The sequence below is a fragment of the Pipistrellus kuhlii genome, unplaced genomic scaffold, assembly GCF_014108245.1.
Source record: "Pipistrellus kuhlii isolate mPipKuh1 unplaced genomic scaffold, mPipKuh1.p scaffold_m20_p_2, whole genome shotgun sequence".
In the NCBI taxonomy this organism is placed as follows: Eukaryota; Metazoa; Chordata; class Mammalia; order Chiroptera; family Vespertilionidae; genus Pipistrellus; species Pipistrellus kuhlii.
In genome coordinates this window covers 101322545-101340172 of record NW_023425515.1, presented here as the reverse complement: position 1 = coordinate 101340172, position 17628 = coordinate 101322545, and the positions used below count along the sequence as shown (strand labels likewise).

Here is a 17628-nt window from a genome sequence, read left to right as displayed (position 1 = left end):
GGGGATGTTCATTGGTGCATTCCCTGTTCCCCGTCCGCTTCACTCCAGCTGCCTCCAGTTGTGTAGCACAGTGTACCTCCCTGGCTTTTGTTTCAGCAAACTGGGTCAGCAGATGCTCTAGGCCTGAGATCTTTCCTCAGCAGCACTGCCTGGCTGTAAGTCTGACATCACCCAAACTGGGAGAGTGCTTTCCATGGCCCACCCTCTCAGGGATTCCCTCCATGGGGGAGCCTTTATTACGTGGTGGGCTTTGTGCTTATCACTGGGTATGTATTGGTGCATTAAGCCTTATGACACCCCTGTGAGAGGGGGATTTGTCATTATACCCATTTTTGAGACAGGTTAACAAGCACTGTGAGGTTAAGTGAATTGCCCAAGGTCACTGAGGGCAATGAAACAGATGTTTGCCAAGAGTTAGTACTTGGCACCGAGAGCTCCCAGAACCTGGGATGTTGGGGAGAGGATGACAGATTCCAGTATGTGAATGAAGTGTCTCTCACTTCCAGTCCCCATCTTCTCAACTGCACTATTCACTCGTTCATGGCATGTGTACAGGCCATGGTGTATCAGGTGCCAGGAATCCAGGAGTTCCATTTAGCTTTTCAGAATGCCTGAAAAACGCACGGTTCCATGCTGGTGGCACCTTCTAACAATGATGCCAGATCCACACATTCCTTTTGAACAGAGCTAAGCTTGCTGAGGGTTGCCATTTTATGTAAGCTGCTTTTCTCTTTTTGCAGAGTCAGCTTCTCATCATTTGCAAAAGTCTGAACAGAAGTAGCCACATTGATGGCAGACGTACTTCACCACCCTCTGCCTGGGGGACCACGGGGAGCCTGTCCCTGGGCCATCAGCCACTCAGCCACCACCTCTCAAAGCTTCCCAAGGACCAGTCTGAAGCCAGGCATAGTGGGGCCTCCGAGCCTTAACACATGATCAAAACCCACCATAACACACCCACATAGCCGTGGCTCCACTAACCACAACACACCAACATCCTGGGGTTCCAGTTGGAACCTCACTCCACACTAGGCAGCTGAGACAGACCCTCAGTGAGGCCGCTCTAGGATGAGGGGGGTTCAGAAAAGATGTCTCAATCTCATAACTGTCCAGAGCTCACCCTTCTTTTTCTCTTTGAGATACTGTGTGTGTGTGTGTGTGCATGTATGATGGAAACATTCAATCTTGACACTTATTTTGCGAGTCTAAAAATAAAGACTCCCTCCTACATTTCCACATACCATGACCCTACACTCAGCACACTTACCAAGTCTCTGCTGCCATCTCGTGCTCATGCTGCCATCTTGTGCTCAGGCCAGGTTTCTTTTCTTCTACTTATCTCCAAAGTGTACACAGCTCATTTTGTAGTCATATCTAATCAATGTTTGCTTGTTATATCTCATGAGTTTTTTTCTTTCTAAAAGTTTGTATGGAAGTATAGTATAGATATTCTTGAGTATTGTTTAATCTAGATTAATATACCAACACTCCCTATAAACCTTTTTGGTTTTACATTATATATATATATATATATATATATATATATAAAGTATAATATATAGATAGTAAAGCGCACATGTTTTCATAGAGCAGCTCAGTGAATTTTCATTTAGGTATAACTGGGCATCTCCATCCCAGTCACAATATAAAATACTTCAAGTTCTCAGAGTTTTCCTAGTATCCTTTCTCAGTCAATTCTAGCCTCCCAATCCCTTGGGAACCACAGTGCTGACTTTCATCACCATCAGTTATTCTTACTTATTTATGAATTTATTTTGTGCATTGGGAACCATCAGTATAATTTTGTTTGTATTTTGAAAAATAATACAGGATACTATGTTTGAGATTCATTCATGTTGTATGTAGCAGTTTTTTTTTTTTAATTGCTCTTTATTATTCCACTAGAGGCCCGGTGCACGAAATTCATGCATGGAGAGTGGGTATCCCTCAGCCCAGCCTGCACCCTCTCCTATCTGGGACCCCTCAAGGGATGTCCGACTGCCCGCTTAGGCCCAATCTCATCAGGATTGGGCCTAAACGGGCAATTGGACATCCCACTCACAATCCAGGACTGCTGGCTCCCAACTGCTCGCCTGCCTGCCTTCCTGATTGCCCTAACCACTTCTGCCTGCCAGTCTGATACCCCCTAACCACTCCCATGCCAGACTTATTGATGTCTAACTGCTCCCCTGCCAGCCGGTTTGCCCCCAACTGCCCTCCCCTGCAGGCCTGGTCACTCCTAACTGCCCTCCCCTGCAGGCCTCATCCACCCCAACTGCTCTCCCCTACAGGCCCGGTCACCCCCAACTTCCCTCCTCTGCCAGTCTGGTCACCCCTAACTGCCCTCCCTTGCAGGCCTAGTCCCTCTCAACTCCCCTCCCCTGCTGGCCATCTTGTGATGGCCATCTTGTGTCCACATGGGGGCAGGATCTTTGACCACATGGGGGCAGCCATCTTGTGTGTTGGAGTGATGGTCAATATGCATATTATTCTTTTATTAGATAGGATAGAGGCCTGGTGCATGGGTGGGGGCCGGCTGGTTTGCCCTAAAGGATGTCCTGGATCAGGGTGGTGTTCCCTTGGGGCATGGGGCAGCCTGAGTGAGGGGCCAGTGGTGGTTTGCAGGCCAGCCACGCCCCCCAGCAACTCAAGCAGAGGCCCTGGTGTCTGGGATTTATGTATCTTCTACAGTTGAAACTTTGTAGCCTAGAGCGGAGCTAAGCCTCCTGCTTGCTCTGTGGCTGCAGCCATTTCTGTTGGAATTTGTTTACCTTCTATAATTGAAACTTTGTAGCCTTGAGTGTAGGCTTAGGCCAGCAAGGGCAGGCGGAAAGTTTGGCTTCCTCCGTTGCCAGGGAAATCCAAGCATTCCTCCTGCTCTCTGTGGCTGTAGCCATCTTGGTTGGGTTTATTTGAATACTCACTCTGATTGGCTTGTGGGCGTGGCTGGTGGGCGTGGCTTGTGGTTATAGCAGAGGAATGGTCAATTTGCATATTACTCTTTTATTAGAATTATAGAAGTAAATCATAGTTTTTCTAGTGTGGATGAACATTTGGGCTGTTTTCCATGTTTGGAAATACTGTTACTGTGAACACTGAGAAGTGGGAGTCTCTGGAAGGCTGTTGCAAGTGGAATTGCTGCATCAGATTTGGTTAACTTTAGCAGATATCACCAAACAGTTTTCCAGTCTGTTACTACTTTATATCTCCACTAATGAGAGTGCCAGATGCTCCACATCTTTGCCAACAGAGGATGTTTTCATTATTCTTTTATTTTAGCCAATCAGGTGGATGTGTAATGTCTCATTATGGTTTTTTAATTTGAATCCCCTCATAATTTATGATGCTGAACACATTTTTATATTACCATTGGCAGCTTTGTTGTTATTTGCTCATTTTAAAATTGGGTTTCTTTGTTTTGCTGATTCATAGGAGTTCTTTATGTATTCTGGTTAAGTATCTTTTTTTTTTTTTTTACCACAAGTATTTTATCTCAGTCTGTGACTTTTCTTTCCACTCTCTTAGTCATAATTTCTAATAGTATAATATATGCAAACACTGTCTCCTGAGAAACACAGATTTCTAATTTTAATGAAATACAATTTATTGATCTTTTATGTTAGTACATTTTATGTTCTTTAAAGAAATCTTTGTCTACCCAAGAGTCATGAAATGTTTTTCTATGTTCCAGACATTTTAACTTGTTTCACTTTTCACATTAAATCACATTTAGATTTATGTCTTTGAGTAGTGTGAATAGGAGTCAAAATTCATTCTTTTTTCAAATGCATATTCAGTTGACTCAGCACCAGCTATTGAAAGGGATGTCTTTCCTCCCTGCATTGTCACCTTTGTCAGGAATATGGAAAAAATTCTATTTCTGGTCTCTTTTGTTCTATTCTGTCAAGCTAACTATCTTTTCATACTGTCTTATTGTAGCTCTATAGTAAATTAAATGTTTTTAATTGTTTTTTTTAAAGAGTGAGAGGGATAGAGAACTGGAAACATTGATGAGAAAGACATCGATCTGCCGCCTCCTGCATGCCCCTTACTGGGGATCAAACCTGCAACCTGGGCATGAGCCCTGACTGGGAATACAGCCATGACCTCTTGGTTTTTGGATGAACACTCAACCACTGAGCCACACCAGCTGGGCTTTATGTTAATTTTTGATATTTAGTGGGAGTTTTTCAGTTTTGTTCTTTTAAAAGATCATTTTGGCTACTCAAGGCATTTGCATTTTAAATTTCTACATTTAAGAAGCCTGCTAGGATTTTTTATTGATATTATGTTGATTCTGTATATCAATTTTGGGATAATTGTCATCTTAATATTAAGTTTCTAATCCATGAACATGGTATATCCCTCTATTTATTCAGATTTTTATTTCTTTCAGCAGTGTTTTTATTATTTTGAGGCTATAAGTTAGCCATATCTTTAATTAGATAAATTCCTAGCTAATTACTTGAGGCTAACGTTAGTTTTGTAAACACTGTGGGTCAACAGTTGGGCTGGGCTGTGCCGACCTGAGCCAAGCTTAATCTTGTTTCAGCCCCATGTGGTCTCATCCTAGTGGGTTAACCTCAATGTATTCATGGCAGGGTCCCCAAAAAGAGAACAGAAGCTGCAAGGCCTCTTCATGTTTCATTTTTGTTGTATGCAATGCAGTCATGCTGCAGCCCATACTCAGGGAGTGAAACAGTGCCACCTCTGCAAAGAATGGTGGCTATTTTTACAGTCCTCACAATGGGATGGCAGCATTTATACTGAGTTTGCCAGCTGCCCCTGGGGTGTTGTATGCTCATTAAAGTCTTTCACATGTTAACTAGTCAGGTATGGGCTAAAGTAACTGTGAATGCCCACATGATAAAGAGCAGAGGGAAATAATTTCAAGTTGGTTTCCGAAAGATAACAGCCTGTGCTTTGGGATAAGCAGAGATGAGTTTCGATCTTGGTTCTGTCCCTTCCCTTCATCTTTAAAAGGAAGATATTGGCCCCTAACTTTCAAGGTTTGGAAAGTCCCCATGGGAGCCTCGTTAAGGAGCTCTGCAGGCTCCAGTGGAAGGGAGAGGCCCAGCCCTCTGACTGGTTTCCTGCAGGAAACCACTCTCGCTTGGGGACCAGAAACTTGCAGAGCTCAGGGTCAGGCTTGGTTCCAGGTGTAGGGGAAGCAGAGTGACACCAGAGCCTGTAGTGCCCACCCCCCTCCAACCCCTGTGCATGGTAGAGGGACCATGGACAGTGCTGAACCTGCTATGGAAGTGGGCTTGGGAAGGATCCTGGGAGTGGTGGATCAGTTATCCTTGACTGGTGCAGAATGAGAGACTTGAACTTCTCCTTTCTTCCCCCTTCTCCCTCTACCCCTTTCTTTGCTTCTTTGGAAACTCTGCTCAGGAGCAGGCACTGTGGAGCACACAGCCTGCCTTAGACCCTGCGCTGTCCCTGGCTGGGGTATGTGGTCTGGAGCAAGTTGTGTCTCCTCTCTGGGCTGCTGCCTACTCATCTGTAAAATGTGTGTGAGGATAGGACACTCTGGAGCTGAAAAGAAGATGCAGAGGGTGAAGCTGGGGCCGGGTGGGTGGCCCAACCAGGGTAGAGATCCAGCCAATCAGCACCTCCTTAGTCAGGTTGGGGGTGGTGGGCAGCTGTAGGCAGATACTAGGAAGCAGTGGAGGCTGGGGCTGCCCTCTGGGGGAGGAGGAGCCAGTTGAGGAAAGCATCTCTAAGGGGCTGAATTGGCTGGAGTGAATTGGGTGGGCCCTGATGGGAAGGCTTGTCCAGAAGCTCCTGCTGTTTCTCAGCTGGCTGTGTCTGTGATCCTGGGGCAGGAGGACAAAGCACAGGAATTCTTATTTGTTCACTCTGCCCTCTTTGTAAAGGACTCAAGGTGCTCACCACCTCCTCTCCCAGAATCCCAGGCTAATGGGAAAATTGGAGCTGCAGCATCTCTGGGCTGTTTGCTCAGTCCCACAGACATTGTCCCAAGGGATGCTTGGTAGAAACAGCCTGCTCATCACCCTCTTGCTAGGTACAGACATTTTTCTGTAGCATTTTAAAATCCACAGTTCTCTCTTTTAAAAAATTTATTATTCAATTATAATTGATATACAATATTATATTATTTTCATGTATATAATAGTAAATAGATGTTTATTTACCTTATGAAGTGATCATCCCAATAATTCTAGTACCTACCTGGCACCATACATAGATATTACAATATTATTGATTATCTTTCCTATAGTCAATAATATTGACTTTATATCCCCATGGCCATTTTATACCTGGCAATTTGTACTTCTTAACTTCACAGTTCTTAAGGGCTTTAGTCCTAATGTCCAGGAGAGGGGACTGTCTAGAGGGGTTGCAACCTCTGGGCTGGATTGTTTAGGACACCTATTGTCCTGTGATCAAAGGAAGTTAGCACCTCCTGAGTCTCAGAATCTTTTTATAGCAGAGCACTTTTTTTGTTTTTGTTTTTTAGTAAATTGCTTTATTTTTATTTATTTATTTATTTATTTATTTATTTCATAGAAATGCAGGTTTATTTCGATAGAGACATGCTGAATACAAAGGGCTGAAGTAATGAGTAATCGTTAACATAAAATAATAGAACATTTTTTAAAAAATTAATATTTTTTCTTGAACATTAACTTACCAGACACTGAATAACTGTACAAATTAATAAGCATAACACAAATAAACATATTTTTCTTGTTCTCTGAAAGCAAAATATTTTCTGCTATGCACACCAAACATGTCAGTACAAGGCTAATGATGTGGCAATCAACTGCTAGTATCAGTGGAGAGAAATAATGCGCCTGCGCATAAGGCACGTAAGGGAAATGAATGCAATACGATTATAGTAATCAGTCATTAGCGAACCTTGTAGTTTGTTATTAATAATTATGTATAACCGGATATTGTAAAAATTAAGTTACAAAATTTTTATTAAAACATTCTTTTTTTTTTTTAATCAATCTTTATTGTTCATATTATTACAAAGGTTCCTTATTTCTTCCCCCCTCCACCTGGTTCCCATCCCACCCTCCGCCCTCCCCACCCCCCATTGTCCTCATCCATAGGTGCACAGTTTATGTTCAGTCTCTTCCCCCCTCCACCACTCCCCTTTTCCCCCCAAAGAACTGTCAGTCCACTCCCCTCCCGTATCTCCGACTCTACTACAATCAACAGCTAATATTGTTCATCAGGTTTTTCAATCTCCTTTTTCTTTTTTTTTTCTTTTTTTTTTTAATTCATAAACTTTTACACTTCTAAGAATAAATTTTAAAATCTAATAATTTTAAACCTTGTTTTTTCTGCCCTGGGAACTGAGAAACAAACTTGTTTACATGTAAACTTGCCCTTAGGCTATCAAAAGGTATAGCCATTCAAATGTAAATGAACACATGGTTTAAATATCTGCTGGTTGGAATTGGATTACCTGTTCTGGGTGGGAAGGGCTTGTCCTCCCCTTTCTCCATTAAAATTAAGGTGTTAGCTTTAAAACCTCTTTTTGCCAAGAGACCTTAAACTTTCAGAACTTTAAATTTTTCAGGTAGTAAATCAGTTACTTAGCATTTTCTCAAATCAATAATACCTCCACATGCCCAAGGATACACTACACTCAAAAGACATTTCCAAATAGATCAACCAACCTCATCCAGACCCCATACAAGGCACTCACAGATCAACACCCCAGCGCTATACTAACTCAACACATCCAGATCTAAGCCTTCATCACTTGATTCAGCAGACCCTCAAGTTCCCCCAAAAGTTTCCAGCCATGTCTGAGAGGCAGCCCTGGGGCCTGGGCAGGCGAGGAGCGAGCTGTTCCGGGCCTGGCTGCTCCGGGCCTGGCCTCTGTTGCTCTGGTCTGCTCCACAACCAGCTGCTCTGGGTCTGGCCACTGCCGCTCCTGGCCTGGCTGCTGCTGCTCTGGGCCCAGCCACTCAGGGCCTGGCTGTTCCTGACCTGGCTGCTCTGGGCCTGGCTGCTCCTGACCCGGCTACTCTGGGGCCAGCTGCTCCGGGCCCGGCAGCTTCGGGCCTGGCCGTTCCCAGCCTGGCAGCTGCTGCTCCGGGCCTGGCTGCTCCCGACCTGGCTGCGCTGGCCTGGCCGCTCCGGGCCTGGTCACTCACGACCTGGCTGCTCCGGGCTTGGTTGCTGCTGCTCTGGGCCTGGCTGCTCCCGACCCAGCTGCAGAGCACTTCTTGAATAAACAATACCTGCATAAGATAAGCAACACACAAAAATACAAAAGGGGAAAACAGTTTGCTTTCTCCCTCCCCAGTGACAACTACTTTGACCAGTTTCTTTGGTCTTCTTCCATTAACATCCATGTATATCCACACATCCCTTTAAAAAGATAAATGGTGGCTTATTATACATGCTATTCAGCATTGAACCGTTCCTTCTGAATTCTTCATAGTATTCAGAAATTGTTCTATGTAAGTGTATGAAGATCAAACATTCTTTTAAACACCTGCATACAGTTTCATGGATATATTTCAGTTGTTTAATTACTGCCCTATTGATGGGATTTTGGTTGTTTCTGGATCTTTGCTCTCAATAATTCAGCTCTGATAAACATCTATGAGCCTGGTTGTGCCTAGGGAGTATCTGTCAGGAGTTTAGATGTCTAGAAGGGGAAATTTTTAAAACACTTTTTAAAACACTGCAATGCATTATTCTCTTTTTATTGTGTTAAAGTGTAGCCGTTTAAAAATAATTTTATTGATTTTTAGAAAGAGAGGGAGGGAGGGAGAGAGTAAAAAACAATACATAGATGTGAGAACACAACATTGATTGGCTGCCTCCTCTCCTGCACAGACCCTACTGGGAATTGAGCCACAACCCAGCCATGTGCCCTGACTTGGAATCAAACCATTAACCTATTGGTGCACAGGATGACACCCAAACAATTGAGCCACACTGGGCAAGGCTAAAATGTAACCATTTTAAGTATCCAGTTCAATGGTGTTAAGTTCACTCACACTGTTGTGCAGCCATCACCACCATCTATCCACAGAACTTCTTCATCTTCCTAAACTAACATCTGTACCCATTAAACACTAACACCCCATTCTTATTCCTACCCCCAGCCCCTTGGAAACCTCCATTCTACTTTCTATGGCTATGAATTAGCTTTTTTTAAGGTAGAATCATATAATATTGTCCTTTTCTATCTGGCTTATGTCCCTTTTTGGATCACATCTTAAAGACTCTTTAGTCTACGAATTTTCTAATCATACTATCTTTGTAAGTAATGTTTTTGTTGCAAAGTATTTGTGAATAGAAGAGTGTGTAAACTTATATGAACAGTTAAAGAAGCATTTAATGTGGGCACCAAGGCCCTTGCTGGTTTGGCTCAGTGGATAGAGCGTTGGACCGCAGACAAAAGGGTTGCAGGTTTGGTTCTGGTCCATCGCACAAATCTTGGTTGCAGGCTAGATCCCCAGCTCCAGTTGGGGTGTGTTGGAGGCAACCTATCCATGTATCTCTCTCACATCGATGTTTCTCTGTCTCTCCTCTCCCTTCCACTCTAAAAATAAATAATGATAATGGAGGAATAGCCTCAGGTGAGGATTAACAAAACAAAAACTTCTTCAAAAGTGAAATTGAAACAGTTTATTAAATAAAGACTGAGAAAATGGGGGGAGAGAAGAGTGGACACTCAGGAAGGCACAAGTCAGTGGGGACAGAAGCCGTGATTGGCCTGCCCTGAACCCTTCCCCACTCCACAGTAACTACTATCCTGACTTCTGTGAGCTTTACCACTTTTCTTTAGAGTTTACCACTTACCGTATTTTTTGGACCATAAGACGCACTGGACCATAAGACGCACCAGTTTTTAGAGAAGAGAAATGAAGAAAAAAAGATTCTGAAACAAATAGTGTCCTAAAATATTTTATGTGCATTAAAACCCAACATCACAGTCATAAACACATGTAATCAACCCTGTAAAGTAAACAGCAGCATTTAGAACCATTTTAGAGCTGGGCAAGCACACAGAGACCACACAGAGCCGGGCAAGTAAAAAAACTTTTTTTTTAAAGTATATGTGTAGGCTATATTTGGACCATAAGACGCAGGGACTTTTTCCCCCCACTTCTGGGGGAAAAAAAGTGCGTCTTATGGTCCGAAAAATACGGTAAATACCCTGTTTCCCCGAAAATAAGACAGTGTCTTATATTAATTTTTTCTCCCAAAGTTGCGCTAGGTCTTATTTTCAGGGGATGTCTTATCTTTCCATGCGCTAGGTCTTATTTTCGGAGGATGTCTTATTTTTGGGGAAACATGGTAGTAGTTTGCTTTTTTTCCTGTTTTTGTACTTCATCTACAAGGCAGTATGCATCCCTCATCTGTGACTTGCCTTTTCCCCCATAATCATGCCTGTGTACTTCATCTGCATTGGGTTGCATGATTGGAGTGCATTCCTTCACACTGTATGTTCATGCCACTGCTTGTCACCTTTTCTCTGGTTGATGGGTGCTGAGTTGTTTCCAGTTTGGGCTATTGTTTGTGGATCTCCAGTGGAGACTAGGAGCACCCGATTCTCTTGGACGTGTACCTGAGAATGCAGTTGCTGCGTTATTGGCTTTGTGTATCTTCTGTATTTCCTTATGATAGTAAATTGTGTTCTGAAGAGGATCCATTCTCCCTCTGCTGCGCAGGGATGTCAGAGGCAGGGCTCCTGCCAGAGTCAAGGTCGTCATGATCATGCTGTCAGGGCCTGAAGCTCTGATTCTGTGAGGCAGACATGGCCACTCATCCTGAAGCCTGGAGGATGCCAGCCATGTCACTGTTAATCCCAGGAGGCCAGAGTGAGCCTGGTGGCCAGGACTGCAGTGGTCAGAGCCAGAGAGTGCTTCCACCTGAGAGCACAGTGCTGTGAGTTACTGACAGGTGAGGAGGGGCATGCTCCCCAGTGGCCTGAGCTCAGACAAGGTGTAAAGTAGATAGAAATGGAGTCAATGAAAAACCCAGAGGAAAGCAGAAAAGATAGGGAGGGAGTGCTGAAAGCTCTACCAGCACCTTCTTCTTAAAGGGATAATTGTCTTATCTGTGCATTTATTGATCTCTTCCTTTGTTTTTAGTTCACTAACTGGAGAGTAGTCACCAAATCCCTTTAGTGTGCTAGTGGGCAGGGTATACTGTTTGAGAGCAACTGCTATTTGCCAGGCACTGAATCTCCTCACCTCCCATTTTGTGAACTACAGGCAGAGAGGTCATTTATCCACTTTACATGCAAGGAAATGGAAACTCAGAGAGTTGGTTTGGCAAAAATCAGTTGTTGAACAGATTCTGACCATGGAAACACCAGGGAGATGTGGTAGTTCCTTGGCCAGCTGAGCTGGATGTGCAGAGGGTGAAGGGAAGGCACTAAAGCTCAGAGACTGGATGGGGTCAGCTAGGACCCTGGTGAAGATGTGGAACAAAGGAAGCCCAGGACTGAAATTCTGAAAGGTTGGTGCCCAGAAACTTAAAAAGAGCGAGAGCGCTGGGGAACCTCAGAAGGATGGTAAGAGAAGGAGACCTGGAGGAGAGGACCTCTGGCCTTGAAGCATTGGAGTGGGAAGGGGTGGGCCTTCTGGATGAGGACATGGTGGGTACACATCGTGTTGGGCTTTGCCTGGCCCTGCTTCCTATATGGCTGAATGGTACCAGGCAATGCCCTGCTTGGCCCCTATAATGCTCTCTGATCCAAGTGGGCTGTCCTCCTAGAAGAAGGGGTCTCAGCACCTGAGTTCCTTTGAAAAGGAGGGGAGACAGGATGGGAAAGGCCAAGAGAGAATGGTGGGCAGTCTGCCAAGCACAGGAAGAAGCCTGGTATCTGATCAAGGTTTCACATACCATTTAATCCACAGGAAGCAGAAACACCTTCAGGCTGGCGATGGTCAGTTTCATAGAGGGGGTCTTCAGGGTCAACTGTGTCAACCCACCACACAGCAGCAGTGGGGCAGCTGAGGCTGGGGCTTCTCACCCCCTACTGAATTGCCAAGTGGGCATAATAACAGCACTCACTCCTAAGTAGAATCACAGTGCTTGGGCCTGTGTCTGGCTCATTGCTAATACTCAGTTCATTTCACTTGCTACTGTTATCCAGATAGGGCACCCCATGTTGCCTGGCTAAGACCCAGGGATCTATTGCAATCTCCTAATCTCTTTGTAAGGCAATCTTGGAGAAGGCTGAAGGAGAAAGAGTTTAGTCCAGGAAAAGAAAGGCATTGGGAGCCTGAGCTATGCAGAAAAGAGACAAGCTGCCTGTGGTGTGAGCCCTCCCTCACCAGAAGTATTCAAACAAAGGTGAGACTCCACATGCCCAGAGTGGGATTAGACATGATTAGGCATGGAATGGCCACTCTCAGTGGCCACAGGAATTCAGGTCCTGGGTCAGGTGTGTCTGTGCTGTTAACTTCTCATGGTGAGCCCCAGTTCTGTCATCTGAAAAAGGTTCTCAGTTGCCCAGTGTGTTACTGATGCATTTGTTGAACCTACCCTCTACCAGATAGGTGCCTGCGAGATAAATATGACCCAAATGACACCCGACATTTGAGTAAGAGACTGCAGAGGAAACTGACAATGGAAAGAGAGCACTTGTTTATCACATGGTGAAAAATGTGGAAGGGGTTTAAAAGTCAGAGGCATGATAGAGAGTAACAGGGCTGGCTGGACAAGCTGTCTTTTGCTGTCTAGGTATTTTACACTTTAATGTAGTCAATTGTATTAAGGTTTTCATTTTACATGTGTGGGTTTTGTTGTTTGTAGGTTATTTTTTACATTGCTTTTTAGAGAGGGTAGAAGGGAGAGAGGGAGGGAGGGAGAAAAAGAGGAAGGGAGGGAGGGGGAGAGAGAGAGAGAGAGAGAGAGAGAGAGAGAGAGAGAGAGAGAGAGAGAGAGAGAGAGAAACATCAATGTGAGAGAGGCATATCAACCAGTTACCTTCCGCATATGCCCGATGTGGGCCAGGGATTGAACCCGCAATCAAGGTACATGCCCTTGACTGGGAATCATATCCTGGACCCATCAGTATGCCATCTAACCTCTGAGTAACACCAGACAGGGCTTCTGTGTGGATTTATTTCTTTATTTCTCCAGCTTTATTGATTTACTACAGGCTCGTTGCACAAAATTTTTGTGTGTGTCCCTCAGCCTGGTCTGCACCTTCTTGCAATCTGAGATCCCTTGGGGACAGTTGGACATCCCTCTTGAAATTGGGGACCACTGGCTCCTAACCACTGGCCTGCCTAGTTGCCTGATCACCCCTAACCACTCTGCCTACAAGCCTGATTGCCCCTAACCACTTGCCTGCTTGCTTGATTGCCCCTAACCTCTTGCCTTCCTGCCTGCCTCATCACCCCTAGCCACTCTGCTTGTCTGCTGCATCACCCCTAACCACTTATCTGCCTGCCTGATCACCCCTAATCACTTGCCTGCCTGCCTGCCTGATCATCCCTAACTGCTTGCCTACCTGCCTGGTCACTCCAAACTGCTTGCCTGCCTGCCTGATGGCCCTAACAACTTGCCTACGTGCCTGCCTGATCACCCGTACCCACTCATCTGCCTGCCTGATCACCCCTAACCACTTTGCCTGCCTGCCTGATTGCCCCTAACCACCTCTGCCTTGGTCCCTGCCACTGTGGCTTTGTCCAGAAGGATGTCCGGAATGATGTCTGGAAGGTCATTCTGTTGTCCAGTCTAATTAGCATATTACACTTTTCTTTTTATAGATAATTGACATATAACATTATGTAAGTTTAAGGTATACAATGTAATATCTATAACAATAGAAGCATAATATCCTAATTAGAGCAGACACCCTTTCACATGTCCTTCTAGATGACCTTCTGGATGAAGCTGGGGCTATGAGGGAAGCCCAGGTCCCAGGTGCCAGAGGGAAGCTGGTCCGGCAGCTGGGGGCTGGGGGAAGGAAGGCATACTTTTGCATAAATTTCATGGGGCCTCTAGTGTGTGTGTGTGTGTGTGTGTGTGATTAATAAAGTTAGCTAGCACCTTCATCACCTCACATAGTTACCATTTTTTTCCTTGTGGTGAGAACACTTAAGATCTATTCTCTTAGCAACTTTCCAGTATATAACATAGTACTGTTAACTATAGATTCCCAGAACTTGTTTATCTTATAACTGGAAGTTTGTCCTCTTTGACCAAAACCCTTTTAATTGTTCTCCCCGCCCCCCCCCCCCCCCCCCCCCCTGCTCCACTTCCTCCATCTTCTGGTAATTGTCAATCTACTCACTGCATCCACCAGTCCAGCAACTTTAGATTTCACTTAGTAGTATTTGTCTTTCTCTGTCTGGCTTATTTCACTTAGCATAATGCCCTCTAGGTCTATCCATGTTGTTGCAAGTGACAGATTTTCCTTCTTTTGTATATATGTGCCACATTTTCTTCATTCACTCATCTATTGTTGGACTCTTGATGCTTTCCATGTCTTGGCTGTTGTAAATACATTGTGTGTGTGCAATGAGCATGGGAAGTGCAGATGTATTTTCATGATAGTGTTTTTATTTCCTTTGGATGCATACCCAGAATTGGAATTGCTTCTAGTTCTATTTTTAATTTTTGAGGAGCCTCCATACTGTTTTCCATAGCAGCTGTACCAGTTTACATTCCCACCAGCTGTGCACAAGGATTCCCTCTTCTCCACATCTTCACCGCTACTTATTATATCTTGTCTTTTTTATGATAACCATCCTAACAGGTATGAGTTGATATCTCATTGTGGTTTTGATTTGTATTTCCTTGATGATCAATATTGTTGAGGACCTTTACATGTATTTGTTGGCCATCTGTATGACTTCTATATAAAAATGTCTATTAGGTTTTTTGCCCATTTTTAAATACTTGGTGTTTTTTTTTTTTGCTATTGAGTTCTTACATATTTTGGATATTACCAGATATATGATTTCTAAATATTATCTTCCATTCCCTAGGTTGCCTTTTCATTTTGTTGATTGTTCCATTTGCTGTGCAGGAAGAAGTTTATAGTTTGATGTAGTCCCATTTATTGTTTTTTTTGTTTGTTTGTTTTTTAGTTGCTTGTGCTTTTGGTGTCATTACCAAAAAATTGTTATTAAGACTAATCAATGTCAAGGAGTTTCCCCCCTATGTTTTCTTCTATGAATTTTATGGTTTTAAGTCTTACACTTATATATTTAATCTGTTGTGAGTTAATTTTTATATATGATGTGAGATAATGGTCTAATTTCATTCTTCTATGGACTTATTTTGGAAGAAGGCTCTCTTTATCCTAAAATTATTTTCTTACATTTTTTTCTAATACTGCCTTTCTAGAATTGAAATTTATTTTCATGTATAGTGTGAGGTAGGACCCAGCATCACCTGTTGAATCCTTTCCCCACAGGGTTTGAATGCCACCTTTATTGCATACTAAATTCCTTTATGCACAGTTCTATTTCCAAACTCTTTCTGTTCCTCTTGTCTCTTTCTTTATCTGTTTTTAATTTTTAAATTTATCTTTATTTTTGAAAGTAATACAGAGGTACCCTTTTTTCCCATTGACCCCCCTCTAGCCTGCCCCCACCCCCCACCCCAGGCCTTCACCACACTATTGTCTGTGTCCATGAGTTATTCATATATGCATACACGTTCTTTGGTTAATCCACCACCCACTACCCATCCTCACCTTCCCTCTGAGATTCATCAATGTTTCTATGTCCCTGGATCTATTTGCTCACCAGTTTATTTCTTTAGATTCCACATGTGAATGAGATCATGTGATACTTGTCTTTTTCTGACTAGCTTGTTTTGCTTAGCAGAATACTCTCCAGGTCCCTACATGATCCATTCATCTACTTAGCTATTGTAAATTGTGTTGCTATGAGCATAAGGGTGCATACATTTTTTTCTGATTGGTGTTTCAGGTTTCTTAGAATATATTCCTAGAAGTGAGGTCACTGGGTCAAATGTTAGTTCCATTTTTAATTTTTTTGAGGAAACTCCTTACTGTTTTCCATAATGGCTGCACCAGTCTGCATTCCCACCAGCAGTGTACTAGGGTTTCCTTTTCTCTGCATTCTTGCCAGCACTGTTTGTTGATTTATTGATGGTAGTCATTCTGACAGGTGTGAGATGATAACTCATCGTTGTTAAAATTTGCATCTCTCTGATGATTAGTGAATTTTGAGCATTTTGTGTTTTAATTATTAGAATTTTAAAGTATATTTTTCTATTCAGAAGCTTTTTGGGGTATTTTTTTTAACCTTTGTTTCAATCTCTATTCCCAGGCTTCTTCAGCTACAAAGAGTGATTTGTGTATAAGCAAAACTGAAAAGAGCTGCAGTATCTAAGGGGGTTAAAACTATTAGATCTAGATTTTATCAGATCCATATGCAAAATGTGAACAAGCAGTCAATAGAAAATAGCAGCTCCCAGTGACTTCTTCAGAAGTTGACTTATTCAGTTTGCTTTATTCTTAGCAGCCTCATTAAAAATCTCCTCAAGATCTGGAACTTCGTCCTCCTCCTCCTGCTGCTCCTCTCTGGTAGCAAGTGGTGCTTTTCCACCCATTGATTGTCTCCTTAAACTAACCAGACTTGCCCCATGCTGGTGTGAGATGCTAGATCCTAGGCACCTGTCAGCTGCTTTGTCTCTGCACAGACAGTTACAGTGAAAGTGTTTGTGGCTGAGATGCCTGAACTTTAGGGCTTTAAGAGGGAACACTTTCTGGTTTGTGAACATGTTAACCTCTTCAATACCAGAGATATTGTTTACCCCTAACTTCTTTAAGGAGAACTGAAGTTTTTATGTCTGCTGTAGCTGTTCTGTGAACTGCCTTTTTCTTAGGAGTGTTCCTTTCCCACCATTGCGCACTTGTGCCTGTGGTTTGATGAGCTTCTCCTGATTCAGGATAGTTTCTTTCATCTCCTAAGGGAAGTCTTTAGGGAAGAGGAATAGCTATAACACGGTGGCACTAAGATGCAGCTCCAGGCTCAAAGCTATTCCATTATACTTTGCTATCCCTTCAGATATATGTAGTTATTTTAGATGCGCTTCATTTTTTAATGTCACTTATTTTCAGACCTCAGAGGGAAATAGTCGGGTTAGTTGTATTCCTCATTTTCTAGCACCTTATACCTTATCACCTTTGTAAGATTCTCTCTTGCTTTACGATGTATTTTATTTCCTTTCCTTATTGCCATCCCTCTGCCCCAGTTTTCTTCTGTATAATTTGTGAGTTTTTTCCTTTTATGTGTTACTGTGAAACGGGTATTGTTATTTTTGTACAATATTTTAAATATGTGTAATGAATCTCACTTGATTTTTCCTGTTCCCCTCAGTGTCTGTTGCTTACTGCTCTATATTGCTGTGTGTGCATGCATTTACCTGCACATGGTCATGCAGACATCTAGTCTGTTGTATCTGACAGGTGGAGTCCTACACGGAGATGTCTCCAGTTCTCTTCCCTCACTCCTCCAAAGTGAACTTCAGATTTCCTCCAAGACCCTTCCACAGAGACACTCCAGTGCTGACTGTGTGCTGGGCCTGGTGAGGAACCCCTGGAGTGCACACTTAGGGCGGAGCCACCAGGCCCTAGGTGATGTGCACATTTCATTGTGAGAGTTGTGCCAGGTCTCCATCCAG

General features: G+C 43.4%; 1 protein-coding gene and 1 pseudogene across 13 annotated transcripts in view; one reads left to right on the top strand and one right to left on the bottom strand.

Annotated features, from left to right (window-relative positions):
• FBLN2 (fibulin 2) overlaps window positions 1-17628 on the top strand; it is a 107121-nt gene that overhangs the window by 55357 nt on the left and 34136 nt on the right. The window lies entirely within an intron of this gene.
• On the bottom strand, window positions 16444-16938 carry LOC118723472 (annotated as a pseudogene).